At 38.5% G+C, this 13,838-nt stretch overlaps 1 pseudogene; it reads right to left on the bottom strand.

The window, feature by feature from the left end:
- LOC115744717 overlaps positions 1 to 12,745 on the bottom strand; it is a 28,614-nt pseudogene extending 15,869 nt beyond the window's left edge.
- Positions 12,746 to 13,838: the final 1,093 nt, after the last annotated feature.

Below are 13,838 nucleotides of genomic sequence, written 5' to 3'. Positions count from 1 at the left end.
TCTAAAAAAAAAAACTGGAATTTTTTGCGTATACATATACAATGGCCGAACGTATGATGATCGGATGTTTCCTGCCTAGAGCTATCACAATTGCTTGGATTAGTCCTATCCCATAGTCATTTGACGTTATCTCATGTGGTGGGTGGAGTTTTGATATGATGCGGATGTATTTTTTTATTCTAGTGATTATCTCTAACAAGTATTTTCATGGAAGTGTTCATCCATTTTTAAATTGGCTTGTCTTGTGATTCTTTGATGTTATCGGACGTTAGAGATAAGACTAGATCCGAATGAAATTTTTTGAAGATTATCTGAGCTAATTCTTCCAATCTTTAAAGATAATTCTTTCAAATTAAAAATGGATAACTTTCTCAAAAAATTGAAATCAAATTTTGGATGAGAAAAGGTGGATCCCCAATGCCATATTTCGGCTACCCCTCTAATTTTCGAAATTTCAAGCTCAATTGACTCATTTTTATTTTATTTTTGTCATGCTCGTTTTGGTTTGATTTGTTATAAAATTTGCACATCTTTAAACAAACATGCCCATAATATATGCTCCCCAAGTGCCTAGACCAGTCGGAAAAAATAAATCACACGCCTTAGCCACAATTTCGTGGAATGGGATGGCGATTTAGTATAGAAATTCGTATTCTGCCCTTCGACAAAAGGGATGTTGTTTTTCTATACACATATCCGCACACCGGTTCGAATCCTCGAAAATGTAGCGGATAAAATCTTGCTCTAGCCCGGATCTTTGGGAATGAGAGGATTTTCGAAAAAATCGAAAATTAAAGGTATATTATGGGCATTTTTGTTTATTTTTGTTCAGATTTTTGATTGCTTTTGAATGTTTTCTTTTATTACTGAAAATACCAAAAAAATCATCCTCTGGGCACATAATATATGGTCTCATATTGCATTTTTTTTTTCATAAATATCAAAATCATTCAAATCACATTAATCAATCAAGAAGGGTTTTTCATGAAATTGGTACCGAAAGGGCATTAATTTTTCCAATTAATGTAACCAAGTCCCCGAACCCATTTTTCTCCGGTGCGTAGAAGTAAAATAGTTCTCCCTCTATTTTATTAATGTTTCTAATCAACCTTCCGTAAATGATTAGTGGTGGCTCCAATTGAATATTTTTTATGAATAAACCTAAGTTGTGATTCGGTAGGACTTGAGAGGGTCCGAATTAGGTTGGTTGATTTAATTGACTTGATAATCCGTTAGCCTAAATTTTAGGTCGCGACAACAGTCAAAAGCATAATGACCCAGTTTATTGCAATGATAACAATGAATTTTAGATTTATCATACCATTGACCTCTCAAATTTCTCCCTCTTCGACGAACAAAACTTTGATTCCGGTAGCCACCTTCTTTGCGAGCAAATTCCCCTCTATTTCGTCCACGACCTCTTCCATGAAAGTGACCACGAGCTCGACCTCGATCTTGATTAGTGCTTCGAACTTGCACGGGTTCTCGTATTTGTTCCTTCTCATCTTGGATCGACAACCGAGTTTGGAGTACTTCCTCCACCGGTTCATGCTTATTTCTTCTGAGTCTTTCTTCATGGGCTTGTAATGAACCCATAAGTTCATCGATCGTCATGGCATCAAGGTCTTTGGATTCCTCGATTGCAACTGCAATGTGGTCAGACTTTTTGTCTAACGATCGAAGAATCTTCTCGATGACCCGAACATCGAGAACTTCTTCACCACTTCTTTTCATCTGGTTCACAATCGCTAAGACTCTTGTGAAATAATCAGAAAACGACTTAGATTCTTTCATACAAATTACCTCGAACTCGCCTCTTAGAGTTTGAAGGTGAATCTTTTGAACGTTTTGTACTCCTTGGTGTGTGTTGCGAAGTATCTCCCATGCCTCCTTTGAAGTAGAAACGTTCGACACTTTCTCGAACATCGAATCATCTAAGCATTGATAGATGATTGACGGGGCATGCTGATCTTTTGATCGAATCTTCTCCAAGGCATTCCTCTGATTTTGATTCATGGTAACTTCATCATCCGGCTCATCATATCCGTTGTTGACAACTTCCCAAACACTATAGGCACCGAGTAGAGCTTTTATTTTCGAAGCCCAGTTACCATAGTTTTCCTTGGTAAGGCGGGGATATTGAAGAGGAAGCAGATTACTTGTTGAGGCCATGATTATGAACCAAAAACTACGACACCAATTTGATGGGAATAAGACGAAGAGGAAGGACGATTTAGACAACTCGAGAGGAGGGGATTTTGTTCAATTTAGAAATTCTCATTCCCATCCAGAAATGGTAACGAGACAAGCCTTTATATAGGTATAATACAATGGCTCTTCAATTATACGACTCATAAATAAAGAACAACTAAATGCATTAATTAAAACATTTTAACTCTAAAAGACACTTGGAAAGACTACAAAGCATTAAAGACAGTTCTTGATTCATGCACTAGCGCATGCATGCGCCTTGGGAGTCTAATGGACTCATCGACACCTTGGCGATACTTAATGAATTTGGTTTAATTTCCAACATTATCTGCATCAGGAGAAAACGAAGACCCATAACTTTAGGGAGCTGGCTTTTTAGTTGACTGTATGTTATGAAGCATGGTGTATAACTTGCCCATGAACTACACGGTCTTACTCTAATACACGTGCCGTTCCCAAAGCAACCTTGACGAGAGTATTCCATGTCAATGGCTTGCTATCTTCATCCGATAGATGCAAGAAGTCATGCTATGACCCACTTTTTATGGAACTCATACGTCAAAAGATGTTGGCTAAGCTCCGCGCAATAACCCACCAAACCTCACATTCGGGCGATTCATTTGGCAGATGTTGGAATCTATCTCTAGGAATTCTTCAGATAGTTCATTGGGAAGGGCAGTTTAATCTAGTTGCTTTATGGCAAGAACCTACCATTGTGAGGAAAATAACTGACGAGGAAAGTTCACGAGACACATCAACGCATATAGGTACTCAATTACCCTGGCAGCAATTCCGAATGTTTTTCCTTGCTGCGTGCATTCGTGCAGGCATGTATAAGGGTACCGGCGCATTTACTGGTTAAGTGTTGCGTAGAGCCTGCCAGGGCTCCTAAAAACACGCTAGTCATTTTTCTCTTACTTGTTCGCACTCTTCCTGCAGTGCGCATCTTATTTTCCTTCCAATTGATTCGCATGCTATTGTAATGGATGAAACGTAAACATCAATCGTAAAGGGGGTAAGGAAATTAAAAAATATATATATAATAATAATAATAATAATAATAATAATTATTATTATTATTATTATTATTATTAGAGAAAAGAAAGCAAGCGGCACACCTTCCCATCATCAAATTGAGCCATATAAACCCGTCCAATGGACCCCTCACCAAGAAGGTTATCAACACTGAAACTACCTGTAGCCATCTGCAAGTCAGCTATTGAATATGCAGTTAAGTTAGTAGGAACTTTAATAGCATTTTTTTTTTATACGGGAATAGGTTTCTTTGCAAAATCCTCTTCAGGAAATGACTTGTGACGATCAGTAGGCGGTGGCTTGAGATTTATTGAGGCTGGCAGTGGCAGATCGTATTTTGTGTTCATTATGGAGGTTGTCTGAAAGGGCTTCATTACTGACACAAATATGCAGACACAAAATGACAAAGAAAACAAGCCAAGCATTGGAAGACATTTGCTATTTGGATGCTGAAGAAAATCAATGCACAGTAGGGAAGACGGTTATATAAGCAAAGGCAGTTAGAAAGATGCAGCAAATAGACAGGTTGCTCCTTCACAGGAGACCACAGATCGACCTTGGCTAAATTCACTAAATTACATTGATCACTACTGGTTATTCAGCCAAATGTACAGTTCATGTGAATTCTTCCCAGCTTTATAAACGGAAAAAAGCACTAAGTGACATGGCGTCAAGCTAGATAATGTTCAGGAGCAGGTATACACGGCCGGTTCCGGGCCGGTTCCCGGGCCGATTAATTCCGGTTCCTTTTTTAATTTTAATTTTTAAAATAATAAATAATAAAATAAACATAATAAATTATAAATTATAAAATATAATCAAATTGTACATTGTAATAAAATGTGAAGAAAAAAAAAGAGAGAGGAGGAATGGGCTTGAACTTAATGAATTATCATTAAGCGCCTACATATCTTCTTGGGGATAGAAGAATCAAAGCTCATGTAGTTCTTTTACCTTTGATAACCCCAACTTACCTCATCGTCAATCGTCGCTACTCGTTGTGGTACCCGTGGCGGTGATATCTCCAATATCATCGCTAAAAAATTCATGTTCTCAATCTAGCTCTTGGTGTCGAAATCTCGCCTTCGTCCAATCATCGACACAAGCTTGAGCTTCCACAGACTCCGGGCTTAATCTTGAACGGCGAGAGTCCAAAACTAATCCTCCAGCGCTAAATGCTTGTTCAACAGTAACCGTTGAAGAAAGGGTTGCTAATATCTAACGAGCGATGAGGGCGAGAACTGGGTAATCGATTTGGTGACTCTTCCACCACTTTAGGATTTCAAAATCTGTACTATGTTCCGCATCACGAAACTCAAATTGAGTGGTTAAATATTTTTCTAATTCAGAAATACTACATGTTGCCCATTTCTGTTTTTTTTTTCCTACTCTTGAGCATATTATACCCTCTACTAAGTGAACTACCACCTTCGCTACGTGAGGCGGTAGATTGTAAAGATCCAGAATCACTTAAACCATATCTACTACAAAATTCTCCATATAATACTACTATGGATTTTTTAACATCTCATTGTATATTTGAAATATCTATTGAATCTTCTAAATGTAAACAATCATGATAATACACATTCAAATAATCTAGTAAACTGTCTAATTTAATATGTGGAGCAAAAACAATACTAACTAAATAGACAAGAGGAATTTGCAAATAATAATACAACCATTTTTCTCTCATTATTAAAATAGTTCGAGATAATTCAGTATCATTTTCATATGCACTAAAAACACTACCAATATTAACACACTCTATTAAAAATAAATGCGTAGTAGGATAATAAATACCAGATAAAGTGTTAGTAGCATCATTAAAAATTTTCAAAAAATCTAAATTTTTTTTGCAAACGTCCCAATGTTGAGGAAGTAAAGTAATTTCGGGAATATTTTGTGAAATAAATATACATAATAAATCTTTATAATCAAAATTTTGTCGAAGCAACTCGTACGTAGAATTCCAACGAGTCGGAATATCTTTTGGAAATCTTCTTGCCCTTCTCCCATTTTGTTTACAAAATTTTCCCCATGATTTCATAAAATGGAGACGACTCCATAAAAATTTAATTGCACCATTTATTGGGGCGAGAGAAGTGTCAAGAGTTCGTAAACCATCTTGTGCACATAAATTTAAAACATGACAAGCACATCTAATGTGAAAAAATTATCCGCCAAAAGTGGGTTTGCAAATATTTTCTAATTCGGCAATAGAAGCGGTATTTGCGGCGGCATTATCAAAACTAATTGAAAATACTTTATTTAGCAAATTATATTCTTCTAAAACTTGTCTAATTATTCTATAAATATTATGAGAGGAATGTCTTTCATCAAAAACTCGGAATGCAATAAGTCTTTTTTGAATAGTCCAATCGTCACCTATCCAATGACACGTGACACCCATATAAGAATGAATTTACCAAGGATCACTCCAAATATCGCTACCTATATGCACACGTCCATTGAATTCCGCAAAAAATTTTGCTAAAGATTTTTTTCCTTTTTTATAAAGATGAAAAAGTTCGCGTTTAAGAGTATTTTATGGAATAGTTGGTGCTTGCGGAACCAACGCAGTATTTATCAAATATTTCATATTAAAATTTTTACCAGTATTAAACGAAGCATGATCAAGGGCAACATATTCAGCTAATGTTTATTTATAAAGTGCATCAGTGTAACGAAATATAGGATGAGGATTAGAAGTGGCATACTCGGAAATTTGTTGTTGCGTATTGTCGATCCCCGCTTGCGTTGGATGCTTTTTCGTCAAATGCTGACGGAATGGTCCGTAGCCGTCTCCTTTCGTAAATTTATATGTTTGCGAACAATATTTACATTTTACATTATACTTACCTTCGCCTTCATCACGTACTTTGTCGAAATGTAGCCACAAGTCGGATGTATTATCTCGGCCCTTCCGTTCCGGCTCATTTGCCGTTGACGTTTCTTCGACACCGGTGGGAGGATGAAGACTTTCTTGTGTTGGGATGTGCTCGACGTTCGGAATCGGGACATAGTTGATATTATCGTCGTTGTCTTCCCAACATGTATACTCACGAGGATCATATTCGGGAATGGGATGCTCGGAATCTCCTATAGCCATCTTGCCCTTGTCGGCATTTCCGCATCCACTTGCCATTTTTAAGAGAATTGATCGGAAATTCGATTGAGAGAATTGAATCGGGATTGAGAGAATTGAGAGAATTTGAGCGATTTGAGAGGATTTGAGAGAATTTGAGAAAATTTGAGAGAATTATTGAGAGCATTTGTGAGAAAAATGAAAGGGAGAGGATAGGTATTTATAGGCAAAAAATAAAAATAATTCAATTTTTTTTAATTTAATGGCAACGGCCAATTTGGCTGTTGCATGCATGTGCAACGGCCAAAGTGGCCGTTGGGTGTTGGAGGGGGGGTGGAGGGGGGGGCGGGCCCGGCGTGTAAAGAGCTGTTGGGCTCTTTGCCCAATGGCTTTTTTTTTTCTGGGTCGGAACCGTGGGCCGGGTCAACGGGCCGGTTCCGGGCCCACGGTTCCAAATGGCCACCCCTAGGAGCAGGTAAAGGAGCGGGAGAATGAGTTGCACTTGCAATGGGCTGCGAACCACGTAAAGAAAAGATCTATTTAGCTGACAATAACTTAGAAAATTATGGAATGCTCTTGTTTACCGGACTTGGAAGGCTGGGTGTTGGGAGAAATCGACCGTGGGGTACTCAACAAGCACTCACAAAGGAGTGGGAGAATGAGTTCGGGAGCGGGTAAGTGACATGGCGTTAAGCTAGATAATGTTCAAGACAGGTAAAGGAGCGGGAGAATGAGTTGCACTTGCAATAGGCTGCGAACCACGTAAAGAAAAGATCTATTTAGTCGACAATAACTTAGAAAATTATGGAATGCTCTTGTTTACCGGACTTGGAAGGCTGGGTGTTGGGAGAAATCGGCTGTGGGGCACTCAACAAGCACTCACAAAGGAACTTTGTTCACACAACGAAGAGGAGACGAAAGGTGGCTTTTCAATATACTATATTCACAATCGATTCACCCACTAAAATGGTTATAAGACACGCCTATTTATAGGTTTAAAATACGACTCTTGATCTACACTAGATACATGAACAGATATGATGTGTATACATATCATTTACTACGCATCGAAATATAACAAGACTCTTGAAACACTCAATTAATAAAGATAGGTTTCGGTACATGCACAAGCTGGTACATGCGTCTTGGAAGTTCATCAACAATAGTCTCGATATACATGAATTTGGTTTAATTTCTAACACTCCCCCTTAAACCAAATTCTCTTCCGTCGATCATTCCAAGTAAACTTCTGAATTTCCGAAACACTTCGATCTTGAGAGGTTTCGTAAAAATATCTGCGACTTGATCACCGATCTTCACGTGCACAACTTCAATTTGTTTGTCGCTGACTTGTTCTCCAATAAAATGATATCGAACATCAATATGCTTGCTCCTCTCATGAAAAACTGGATTCTTTGCCAAAGCAATGGCAGAAACATTATCAACAAAAATTTCCGTTGCATCCTTTTGCTCCTTATGGATTTCTTTTAGCAACTTTCTCAACCATATCGCATGACACACACACGATGATGCAGCAACATACTCCGCTCCACATGTCGACAGAGTAACACTGGATTGCTTCTTTGATGACCATGTAAAAGTAGTTTCACCCAGATAAAATACAAAACCCATAATGCTCTTTCGGTCATCGACATCTCCCCCATAGTCACTATCCGAAAAACCTCCGAATTGAAATAGTTCAGATTGATAATAATACAAGCCAAGAGAGATAGTACCTTTGATGTACCGAAGTATCCTCTTCATTGCTTTAAGATGAGATGTCTTCGGATTCTCCATATATTGACTCACAATTCTGACACTGCACATGATATCTAGTCCGGCACAGGTCAAATACCTCAAGCTTCCAATCAAGCTTCTATAATATGTCGAATCAACATCGACACCTTCATCGAACTTCGACGGTTTTGCACCACAATCCATCGGAGTATTAACCGAAGTGCAATTTTTCATGTTGAATTTCTCAAGGATATTTTTAGCATATCCTTTCTGGGAAATAAAAATCCCATCTACATTTTTCTTTACTTCGATACCCAGAAAATAATTCATGAGACCATTATCTATCATCTCAAACTCTTTCACCATCGACGCTTTAAAAGTGTCGATCAATCCGGAATTATTTCTTGTGAAGACAAGATCATCGACGTATAAACATGCCAATAAAACATCAGCTTTCTCGTGCTTCAAGTAGAGAGCATGTTCGTACGGACATTGTTCGAAGCCATTCGCCTTGAAATAAGCATCGATTCTGGAGTTCCAAGCTCTTGGCGCTTGCTTAAGCCTATACAAAGCTTTCTTCAATCTCAGCACTTTGTCTTCATGACCTTTCACAACAAACCCAAGTGGTTGTTTGACATAAATTTCTTCTTCAAGAACACCATTGAGGAATGTCGATTTGACATCCATTTGATATATGGGCCACCGATTTTGAGCTGCAATGGAAATCATTAGTCGGATGGTTTCCATTCGGATAACAGGTGCAAACACCTCGTCATAGTCGATCCCAGCTTTCTGCTTGTAGCCCTTTGCGACAAGTCCGGCCTTATAACGAGTGACTTCTCCTTTCTCGTTCTTCTTGGCCTTATATACCCATTTGACACCGATTGCCTTTTTGTCCTTCGGAAGATCTGCGAGTTCCCATGTTTGATTCTTTTCGATGGCTTCTATTTCTTCATCCATGGCTTTTCTCCATTTTTCTTCTTTAGCAGCTTCATCGAAAATAAGTGGTCCACAATATGCGAGAAGACATACAAGATGGAGTTCTTCGGTGGTTTCATAAAGTTCGGATAATCTTCTCGATCTTGGTGCTATCGGTTCATTGACACCATTTGAAGAAGTTGGCGATAATGAACTTGGACTAGAAAATGATGTTGGAAAGGAAGATGAAGGATTCGATGAGTTGTCTTCTATTTCAACAGAATCACGCCCCATTTCGACGTAATCACTACTAGCGGATTCGACGATTTGTCGATTGTCTTCCCACAAGGCATCTTCATCGAACTTCACATCTCTGCTTACATAAACTTTCAAAGTAACATGATCAAACAATTTGTAAGCTTTCGATGAGGAATCATACCCGATAAAAATAAGCTTCTTGCTCTTGTCTTCTAGCTTCAATCTTTTCTGGTCGGGTATGTGAGCATAAGCAATTCTCCCGAAAATTCTCAAGTGAGAAACCGTAGGTTTTCTTCCGGTCCATGCTTCTTCAGGAGTAACAACATCAAGTCCTTGTGTGGGACATCGATTTTGCAGATAAATTGCACATCTAACAGCTTCGGCCCAAAGCTCCTTTGACAAATTTTTGCTTTTCAACATACTACGAACCATGTCGAGAATGGTTCTATTCTTTCGCTCAGCCACACCATTTTGTTGTGGGGAGTACGGCGTTGTTAAGAAACGTCGAATACCATGGTAATCACAAAATTGATTGAATTCTCCAGAAGTAAATTCTCCTCCACGATTAGTTCTTAAAGACTTGATAAAATAACCACTCTTCTTTTCAACCATTTTCTTGAAGTGCTTAAACGTATCAAACACTTCCGATTTTTCTTTCAAGAAAAGCACCCAAGTCTTTCGAGTAAAATCATCAATAAACGTAACAAAGTATCGATGATTACCATATGATTGAGGTGATCGGACCACATACATCGAATGAATCAACTCCGAGTGGCTTCTTCGCTCGATACGTTGACCCCTTCGGAAAGCTGGTTCTGGAATGCTTGCCAATAACACACCCTTCACATAATTGACCGGGATGATCAATATGTGGTAAGCCATACACCATCTTCTTGCGAGAAAGCATATTGAGTCTGCCGAAATTGATATGACCGAACCTCAAGTGCCATAGCCACGAAGGATTGTCTACACATGCTTGAAGGCATGTAGACATTTCATCTTTGATGTTCAGAGTGAACATCCTATTCTTCGACATTTTTACATTCGTAATCAACTTATTATTGCGATCTCTCAACATAAGACATAGATTTTTCATCTGGATAGTAAATCCTTTCTCAAGAAGCTGTCCCAAACTCAAAATATTGCTCGACATCTTCGGTACATAATACACGTTAGTTATAAACTGACGTGTTCTATTCTTCAGATGAATTAGAATCATACATTTCCCTTCGACGAGAATTTTAGAATTTTCACTGAACGAGACTTTTCCTTTTACTGTCTCATCCATTTCGACGATTATCTCCTTTCGACCGCACATGTGGTTACTTGCTCCAGTGTTCAAGTACCACATATCATTTTTTTCATCAGTATTTTCTTTAAATGCCGGCATAAGAACTTGATCACCATCATTCACCAAGTTCGCCTTTTCATTTCCTACCGTCCTTTATTTTTGCCAACACTCATAAGCATAATGGCCACATTTATTACAACGATAACATCGAACCTTTGATTTATCATACCGTGCATTTGTGTTTCTTCCTCTTCCATGAGCACTTCTTTGATTATGAAAGCACTCATTACTTCGGGGCGAAATTTCCTCCGCTTCGTCCACGGCCTCTTCCTTGGAAATTGCCTCTACCGCGTCCTTGTTCACGATCTTGATTGACCCATCGAGTTTGCACAGGGTCACTTCTTTGTCCTTTGTCATCTCGGATAGTCAATCGAGATTGGAGTACTTCCTCCACTGGCTCAGACTTGTTTCTTTTCAGTCTTTCTTCATGGGCTTGTAATGAACCCATGAGCTCATCGACCGTCATAGAATCGACATCTTTTGATTCCTCGATAGCGACGACGATGTGGTCGAACTTCTTATCCAATGACCGCAGGATTTTTTCGACAACATGAACATCAGGAGCATCTTTGCCATTCCTTTTCATCTAATTCACAATAGTTAAAACTCTTGTGAAATAATCAGAAATCGACTCATATTCTTTCATACGAATTACCTCGAATTCGCCTCTCAAAGTTTGAAGACGAATCTTCTTTACTTTCTCAACACCTTGGTGCATGGTTTGAAGAATCTCCCATGCCTCCTTGGATATAGTAGCATTCGAGACTTTTTCGAACATGAAATCATCCAAGGCTTGAAAGATGATTGACAACGCGAGTTGATCTTTCGAACGAGTCTTCTCCAACGCATTCCTCCGAGTTTGAGTCAACGCAACATCTTCATCCGGCTCATCATAGCCATTGTTGACGAGATCCCACACACTATGAGTATCGAGTATGGCTTTCATTCCGGAAGCCCACTTGCCATAGTTTTCTTTGGTGAGGATTGGATACTGAAAAGGAAGGTTGCTTGTTGATGCCATAATCACGAAACTATGAAGCTCTGATACCAATTTGTTGGGAGAAATCGATTGTGGGGCACTCAACAAGCACTTACAAAGGAATTTTGTTCACACAACGAAGAGGAGACGAAAGGTGGCTTTTCAATATACTATATTCACAATCGATTCACCCACTAAAATGGTTATAAGACACGCCTATTTATAGGTTTAAAATACGACTCTTGATCTACACTAGATACATGAACAGATATGATGTGTATACATAGCATTTACTACGCATCAAAATACAACAAGACTCTTGAAACACTCAACTAATAAAGATAGGTCTCGGTACATGCACAAGCTGGTACATGCGTCTTGGAAGTTCATCAACAATAGCCTCGATATACATGAATTTGATTTAATTTCTAACACTGGGCACTATTATGTGCATAAGAAGACAATGCCAGAATAAGATACCATCTTCAAGTACATAGCTGTTGATGTCGGTAACAAAGCAAAATTTATGTGACAAGTTCACTAACACTAACAGAGGTTCACTAACACTAACGGAACTCTTACTGATCATCAAATTTTGATATTTTAATGGCTGGGGTATTAAGTCGAAATCCCAAATGTAATGGACTATATTTCTACTCGTCTTGTTACTCGGCTTCTCAATCTCCGAACGAGATCACCACCCTTTTCTGCTAGAGTTATAGTAGAAAGAAGGAGAGAGAATCCCCATTAGGTTCCGTAGATTAAGAGTTGGGTGCAAGTAAATCACCTTGGGAGCAAGGGGAGCAAAGGGTTTATTATCAAGCTTTTCCACATTTGAGGTCGGCATTCTTTGAGATCTTCTCTTCACAAAAAAGAATGCCACAACCGCCCCAACAACAAGCATTGAAAAGACTATTCCAGCTACGCAAGCGCCGCCAGTTCCCAATTTCTTGCTTCCACTGCTGGAAATGCCATTTGATGGGCTATTTCTTGAGCTCGAGTTCTTATTTTGGTTCGGTTTGGTGGCTGGAGGTGTACCAGGTGGAGGTGGGGGTGCACGTAGACATGGCCACGGGCCGGTTTTGGGCCTGGAACAGACCCAGGTCAAACCTGTAATCGGCTCGTTAACCGGGCCTGCCGGTTCCAAACCAAAACCGGCCCGTGCCATAGGGGCTGGTTATAGATCCTCAGAAAGTTGAATTGGAAAAAGGGCTGGTAGAAAAAAAAATTAAAAAGGGGAAAGAAGGCAACGGTCACTCCCCCCCCCCCTTTTTCTTTCTTTATTAATTCGTAAATTCTATCCTAACCATTATAAATACTCTTTCCATTTCTAATTTTTTTCTCACAATTTCTCTCAAATTCTCTCAATCCGCTGAATTCTCTCAATTCTCTCAATCCGTTTTCTCGTGAATTCTCTCAAAAAATGGCAAGTGGAAGCAGAACTAGTGACAAATGCAAGAACAAGATGGGGGAATCCGATTATCCTCATGATTCTCGTGATTATGCATGTTGGGAATTCGATATTGATAATATCAACATTATTCTCAATGCTGAGCATGTCCCAACTCAAGAAAGTCTTCATCCTCCTACCGGTATCGAAGGTATGTCAACAATAAAGGAGCTAGAACGGGAGTTTACATCCGACATATAGGACCACTTCATGAAGAAGGAAAGATTTGATATTGGTCCAAAAAGGTACGATGTAGTTTGTAAATATTGTGGGATAACATACAAATATACAGGTGGAGCTGGATATGGAATATTTAAAAGGCATTTTAAGGCGAAACATCCAGCCCAAGCGGGAATTGATACCATGCAACAACAAATTTTCGGGTACGTCAATCCTAACACTCCTCCTTTATTCGTTATAATGAAAAAACTTATAAAGAAGAATTAGTTAAATTTATTTTCGTTGAACATTTATCATTTAGTTTTGGTGAAAGATTTGGTTTTAATCAATTTATACAAAATGCATGTGCTCCACAAGCAAAACTTGTTCTAAGAAATACACTTAAACGCGTAGTTTTTTTATCTTTATAAAAAAGGAAAAAAATATTTATAAAATTTTTTTATGAATTTTAATGGACGTGTCCATATAGATAGCGATATTTAGAGTGATGATTGGCAAACTCATTCATATATAGATATAACATGTCATTGGATAGATGATGATTAGAATATTCAAAAAAGAGTTATTGCATTTAGAGTTTTTCATGATAGACATATAGCAAATAATATTTATAGAATAATTAGGCAAATTT

The sequence above is a fragment of the Rhodamnia argentea genome, chromosome 8 (genome assembly GCF_020921035.1).
Source record: "Rhodamnia argentea isolate NSW1041297 chromosome 8, ASM2092103v1, whole genome shotgun sequence".
NCBI lineage: Eukaryota > Viridiplantae > Streptophyta > Magnoliopsida > Myrtales > Myrtaceae > Rhodamnia > Rhodamnia argentea.
This window is presented reverse-complemented; position numbering and strand designations above follow the sequence as displayed.